This window comes from Marmota flaviventris, chromosome 5 (assembly GCF_047511675.1).
Source record: "Marmota flaviventris isolate mMarFla1 chromosome 5, mMarFla1.hap1, whole genome shotgun sequence".
Classification (NCBI taxonomy): Eukaryota; Metazoa; Chordata; class Mammalia; order Rodentia; family Sciuridae; genus Marmota; species Marmota flaviventris.
In genome coordinates, this window is record NC_092502.1 from 139,945,171 (window position 1) to 139,953,255 (window position 8,085).

An 8,085-nucleotide genomic window follows, 5' to 3' on the forward strand; every position below is an offset into this window, starting at 1 on the left:
TCTGATAAAAAAAAAAAAAACAATTCCTGAAATGCAACAGAGAAAATAAAAATTAAATTTCTGCCGAACATACTATTGATACATAAACTGGTAAACTTGAATTAAAATATAAAATGGGACTTCAAAAGGTAATCTTTAAGGAATTAAAAAGTTATGATTAAAAAAGCAAATTTCAGGTAGACAGAGTAATAAGTTTAAAAGATCAAGCGTACAACATAGTGAGTATAGTTAAAAGCAAAGTATTTTGTACTTGAAATTTGCTAAGAAGGTGGATTCTAAGTGTTCTTACTCCTACCCCCCAAAAAATGCTAAATATGTGAAGAATATACTGACTCAATTTATGCATTCCACAATGTGAACAAAAATCAATATATCCTGTTACACATCATAAGTGTAAAAAATATTTGTCAACTTAGAAAATAAGAAAACAGTAGTTCTAACTGTAAAATGTACCATAACTGATGTTATACAGTACAAGGAGAAAAGTCTGTCAAAAATTTAATGACCAAAAAATTACAAGTTATGATTTGATTGGTTAAGACATACGAAATTAATTTTTAGGAATATCTGATACCATCTATCTGAAAGAATAGGATTGCATTGCAGTTGAAAATCTAATTAAATGAAAATGGGATGGTGTATCAGGACATTCCTAATACAATGAAGCAGTTGGGAATGCCAAATAGAGTGCTGCATGCTTGGCACAAGTAGGCGTGATCCTAAAATCCAGGATGTTTGTGCAACTAGTGTGATTTTCAAATTTAAGAGGTGGGTGTGAAATGGATCAAGTTTACCCTCACTTTAGAAATGGTTAAGAGAATTAAACTGCTATGATACACACAATATGTACCCAGAAATTCTTTGAGCAGCACTAAAGAATTAGAGCTACTCAGGCAGAGGAATTAACAAAACAGGACACGGGCTAAATTAAGTATTATGCCCAGGAACCCAATTTGCTGAAGGGTAGATCTCTCATCCCTTTAATGTTTCATCTTTAATTTGAGTTATTCAACTACACAGTACTAATATTTATGACTTATAAAGACACTATACATGGTACTTGTGTGAATTATTGTTGTATTATGTTTACTGAGGGAAAATAAGTGCTGCATTTACACAAATTGCATATTCTAATGGTCTGGCTATGAGAAAATTAGTATCAAACAGTATGGCTCCTGGAAACAGACTGCAGATCCATTAATAAGGACTACATGACACACAAGCACATGAATGCATGTTTCCACACATGTGGAACATACACATATCTGTGGGGGGGGGGGGCAATTAGATACTAAGCATTCATTATTGCTCACTGTGATGTTTTGTCTAACTAAGCCTGCTCCTTGACTTTGGCTGAGCTCACTTACATGTTTGAAGTCAGATATGCGGTTCCATTGCTCTAAACTGGACTTGTTCACATTTTTGTAGGTCCACTTGTCAGTTCACTGAGGATGGCTTGTGAGTCTACTGGGCACATTGCCTGCCTTTCTCCATGGGTCATCTCATTTTCTTGCAGGCTGTCCTGTATTGCTGATTTGTAACTCATGGGCAAAATTCCAAGAGACAGCAGAAGAACACAATGGTCTTGAATCTAAGCCGAGAACCAGCACACCATTAATTACACTACCCTATATTCTACTGGTCAAAGGAAGTCACAAGGACAGATCTAAACAGCATTTCCTTAGACAGGAACATTCTGCACCAGTATCCTGTCATTTGGTTTAATTATCCGACCAGCAAGTACAATTATCAGAAACTTCACTAATTATCTGTGCTTCTGTTTTGTTTATGTGTACTACATACTCTTATTTTCCCAGAGAAAAAAGAAAACTCCAGATCTATATTGTCATAACCCCAGCAAGTAAAATATCTTATCACACATAGTAGGCACTGAATTTGCCTTTGCTCAGTGCCCTTGTGAAAACTACTTAATTGTTCATTAATTCCTCTTTTCTTATACACCCAAACACTTATCATTATATTCTAGCAAGTAAGCTGTTTCAAATGCAGGATAAAAATTAAAGTATGTAAGATAAATAAAATAAAACTGACTTTATCATATTTTTTTAATTTATGTGAAAACATCCCAAAATGAAAATATGTATCTTAACATATCAGATTACTGACTTATTCATTATTAATATAAAATTTTAAAAATCATTAAACTTTAAATATTTTTTTAATTATCAAATTATTCATTGTAATATATGTCACTGAAGTTTCTATTTTTAAACACGCACTCATTTTAGGAAATAAAGTTACATTGGATAACTGTTAGTTTTATTCTAATGCCTGTGCTTTATCCTTCCAGAGAGAATAAAATAAATTATTCACCTTAAATGGAAGAATACATTAATAAATTCTGATCACTTCTATTCTGTGAATCATGTCTTTTGCATTGTAAAAAGTTAATGTCTCTCCCTACCCTGAATAATTTATGTACTCTCCTCAGTCTTAACACCAGCATAATAAATGTTTGGCATTCTTGGCAAATTGAGGACTCTATTCAGTGATTCTAGTAGAATAAATGAGATACCATGTGCTTCTAAGTAATCTGCCTACTAATTTTTAACCAGACTCTGATTCAAGCAATGCCATCTAGACCATTTTCAGATTTCTTACTGATCTGCATTCATTCAATTTCCATCAAAGTTTGATAGCAAATATGTTTAAATGTTTTGTTCTCTCAAAACAGGAGAGCTTCTGTTTCACCCAGAAATAAAACTGAGTGCTTTGGAGCCAGACTCCCAGAATCCTTACTCTGGCCTCTACATTTAATGGCTATATGAACTTGAGCAAGTGATTTTTTTTTTTAGGTAAAGTTTTCTTATGTGGATATGGGGAGTAGAGAAAATTCTTAATATTTTATGGTCAGTTCAGACATTAAAATGATTGGGACAGTAACTAGCACATAGAAATTTCTCTATAAGTTGTGTTATTATTAGTAAGTGAAGTATATACTTTCATTAATTCAAAAGTAAAGATTATTTAATAATATCAGGATCACATGTTGATCAGAATGTAATTTCATAGCATTAATAATTTCAAGGAGAGGGATACCAATGTTTTTATGATTATAACAAAAAAAATTACATAGTGCATGTCCTGCTTCTCCAATATAAATAAAATTGAGTCTCACACATCATTTAACCTCATTTCTTAAATAATTCATTGCAAAGCACAGCTCATGTTAACCATAACTAAATGCTATTAATAAATGGAAGGTTCAATGTGGGAGCAGTTTGTACAAGTACACAGATGTAAATACTGTTACTTTTACCACATGAACTACTGCATATGTGAACTTGCTGAGATGTCAGAAGTTTACTCTGATGAGTCCATTGAGGTAAATGAATAGAAAAAAAACCAAAGAGGTGCTATTTTGTAGTGCTGGGTAGACATCTTCTCTGCCAAATGATGTATTCCCCATTTGAATCATAGGCTTGATTTAGTTTAACTGTTTAAAATGTACCTAAAACGGCAAACAGAAAGTACTTGTAGCAGAAATCATAGTAACAAATAACTTTATTGCAGAGGTCAGTGAATTCTGGAAGAGGATCAAAGGAACAGAGCAAAAGGCACAGAAAATAATATAACCAGAACTGCAGTAGCACAGCGGAGCAAAATTCTCTGCAATGTGCAGCGGAAATGAAAGTGATGGAGAAAAATACCAAAACAAGAACTGCAATAACATAGAAGGAGAAATTAATTCAGAAGAGAAGAAAATATTGATATTCATAGAGTAAGCAGTTAGCATCAGAAGGTCAAGATAAATATATGAACAGATCATTCTAAGAAATTAACCATTAATAGGTGAAAATAACTGAAGACTATATGTGTTGCTTGAAAACATGACAGATGCTAATTCAGTACCAGGTTGTGAATTTCTACCTCTTAATAAGACTGGTAATTAAAACATTACTATATCCATCAATACCTTCATCTGAGCATCCAATCCTCCACTGTCAGTTAGCCAATGTATTGGTCTAACAATCAATCATTAACTATTTAGCATTGTTCTCAATATTCAGGGCATGCATGCAAAAAACATTTCACTTCCTGTAAAAACTATTTGCATACATTTATTCAGATATTTGTTTGTATTTTAATATGCTTGTTATGTATATTTATTCATAATGGTAAAAACTCTCTGATCCTCAGTCATCTGTTGTTTAAAGTTCAATTGTGAGCCTAGTTTTTTATTTATTTTTTCATTTTTAATTTTTGTCCTGAGAATTGAACCTACTTACTGGTACTTTATGCCTGACTTCATCTCCAGTCCTTTGTATTTTTGTTTTGGTATATTAAGGCACTAAGGTTCTTACTGAATTGCTAAGGGCCTAAGTTACCCAGGCTGGCCTTGAACTTGTGATACTCTTGCCTTAATCTCACCATTCACTGCCATTACAGGTATGCTCCACAGCACCTGGCAGTAGTCTGTTTTTGGTAGAAATACATAACAGGTGTATTATGCATCTGTACATATATACGTATATGTCTAGCTGGTCAACTTATTTGGTGCCTTCTCAGTATTTCTAAATTTTCTGTTATTGAGCAAAATATTGTAGAGAGATTTGATTGACTATAGAAACTCCATTTTCAATTAATATTCAAAATTAACAATAAAATAGTTTTAGTTTCTTGGACTTTTTCCTGAATTGTGTCTTAAAAATAGCATTTTGTACATATTAGTGTAATATTGTGCATATATGTATTTCAGTATTTAAAAATAAACTCTAAATGTTATAACTTTCTAATCAAGTTATTACTGCCATTTTATAATTAGTGTTCAAAATAAAAAAGGGTTGGGGCTGTGGCTCATCAGTACGCACTTTCCTAGCATGTGTGAGGTATTGGGTTCAATCCTCAGCATCACATATAAATAAATTTTTTAAAAAAAGGTCGATCAGCAACTAAAAATATATTTAAAAATAAAAATTATAGTTATAATGAATATAGTTATAAGAATGAATTTAAATTAAAATTATAAAATAAAATAGTCATGCTAAAAATGCTAAACTTACAGTAAAGATGTTGATTAGATGCCTGTTTCTATGTATTTCACTGATGATCAACATACATTTACCCATAGTGATGATATCTATTCTTAACTTATTATAGAAAAAGGATTAAAATCTAAGAAATTACAAATGAGCCGTAAAATATATATTATTCCTCTTACAACACTGTTTAATTTGAAATTTTTAAGCAGTTAATACACTTCCCTATTGAGTGATCACCAAAAATCTGACACCATTTTATTAAAGATAAATAATCTTAGTTTGAGTTAGTTTTTTTGATTGTTACTTTTATGTGTAAACATGGCTTAGATATGGTACCTGGATATTTGGAAACACCAGTCTGGATGTTTGTGTGAACACGGTGTTTGTTTTTGTTTTTTTGTTTTTTTAGACAAAATTAACATTGGAATCCATAGGCTGTAAACCAGGCATGGTGGTACAAGCCTGAAATCCCAGTGGCTGGGGGGATAGAGTCCAGAAGATCTAGAGTTCAAAGCCAACCTCAGCAAAAATGAGGCACTAAGCAACTGAGTGACACCCTGTCTCTAAATAAAATACAATGTAGGGCTGGGGATGTGTCTCAGTGGTCAAATGCCTCTAAATTCAATCCCTGATGAGAGAGAGAGAGAGAGAGAGAGAGAGAGAGAGAGATCCTTAGGCTATGAGAAAACCAAGTTATCCTCTCTGAAGTGAGTGGATTTCATCCAGTCATTTGTGATCTTCAACCTAAAGCATAGAGAGGTCATCTGAGAATTGTTGTCTTTAGACATGAGCTGTGATATCACCTCCTGCTTGGGTCTCCACATTGTTAGCCTGCATGGTAGACATTAGGCAGAACAATCTAACATCACAGAGCCAATTCCACATAAAATCTCTCTACCTATCTATGTTGATATTGATATCCCTATTTATCTTATTGGATTTGTTAACCCTCACTAATAATGTACATATTGGTAGTTATTTTTAAATAGCTTCATCGAATAATAATCTGTATACAAACAACTGCGTATTTTTGAAATGTGTATAATTTGGTGAGTTTGGTTATCTGTAAATACTCAGTATACCCTCACCATAATCAAGGCAATGGATCTACCCAATACTTCTTAATGTTTCCTAGTGTTTCTTTGCTTTTGCATTTAAAAAAAAAATGATGATCACTCTTTATGTATAAGGTAGCAAATTTAATGAAAAGATTTCTTTGAAATTTTTAGCACTCTTTGTATTGTATAAGTATTATTGTAAACATTAATTGCTTCTATTTTTTGTTTGTTTATTTGTTTACTGGCTATGACCATGGGAGGAAAAATAGCACTGAGCAAATTTTATAATTTAATTCTATTATTTGGGGTAGTTTTCAGTTTGGTCATGGTGACTTTTCAGAACTTGGAATCTTTTTATTTAGTTTTAAAAAGCATAATATCATTGTAAAATCATTGCCTCAATTTACAGAAGGAGTCAATACAACTTTTGCAAATTCACTGCTGTCATATCTAGTAACTTGTACATGCATTAACTATATCAGCACAATCATAGCTGATTCCTTCAAAATCTGATTTCATTGCACTAAAGGATTAAGTGTGTTATCTATTCACAGGTACACTTGAGAGACACGTGCCATTTTTTGTTATTTAGATTTAAATGCATTGGTGAACTTATTTTAATGACTATATTTATATATAAATTCTCCAGTGTTATGGATAAGTGAATTTCTGTCTGTGTGTGTAAGTGTATTCTAAAGTGTAACTTTTAAGTAAATATTGTTGACTTTTATCCAGATACTCGTACACTATTTTTTTGTACTGCTGGTCTTGTACCAGAAACATTTTCTTTTATTGTTACTTGCTTTTTGAACTTTGTTTAGCCACTTAAAGAAAATCTGCTTATGGCACAATTTGCTTCAAATCCATTCCAAGTTGTATATTTGTTATCCAATAAAAAAATTACAATTTACCCAACTGTTGCTCTGAATATGAGTCATTTAACTGGTGAAGTTTAATTTAAAGAATAAAATACAGAATTGGTTTATCCTTGTTATAATTCAGATGTTTTTGCTTTTCACTCAAGATTGTACCTCATAAATTAGGATAAAACATCTTAAAAAGGTTTAAATGAAACATTAACAAATCTTTCTAAAGCTTATGTATCATGGGAATCAGCATAAGGTTGATGCTTGCTGTTTCATACCTTTTAATTATACTTTTAAACTGCAATCCATTTGTCCATTTTGACTTGAACCTTAAAATGAATTTTTAAATGTTAAAAAAATTTTTAAAAAAATAAAGTGTATGTCAGTGAAGTAATTTCAAAAATTTTCTTTAATGAGGAAATCGGTTTCTAAACCAACAAGGTGAAGATTTGGACCTACTTTTTCTTATTGTAGTTATGGAGTCTGTGGTCTAATGCCTGAGGCCTTGATGCACTTTGACTTAAGTATTATGCAGAATGAGATAAGAGGTTCAATTTCATTCTACTGCATAAGCATTTCCAGTTTTCGCAGCACCATTTGTTGAAGAAGCTGTTTTTTCTAAAATGTACGTTTATAGCTCCTTTGTCTATTATGAGACTGTATTTATGTGGGTATGACTCTGTGTCTTCTAATATGTTCCATTGGCCTTCATGTCTGTTTTTGTGCCAATATCACGTTATTTTTGTCACAATAGCTCTGTAGTATACTGTAAGGTCTGGTATTGTGATGCCTCACACTTCACTTTTCTTGCTAAGTATTGCTTTGTCTATTATGGGCCTTTTATTTTTCCAAATGAATTTCATGACTGCTTTTTATACTTATATGAAGAACATCATTTCAATGTTAATAGAAATTGCATTAAATCTGTATAGTGCTTTAGGTAGTATGGCCATTTTGACAATATTAATTCTGCCTATACAAGAACATGGGAGATTTTTCATCTGCTAAGGTCTTCTTCAATTTCTTTCTTTAGTGATTTGTGGTTATCATTGTAGAGGTAATTCCCTCTTTTGTTAGATTGATATATACATGTTTTTTTTTTTTTTTGAGGCTAATGTGAGTTGGATAGTTTTCCTGATTTCTCTTTCAGTTAATTTT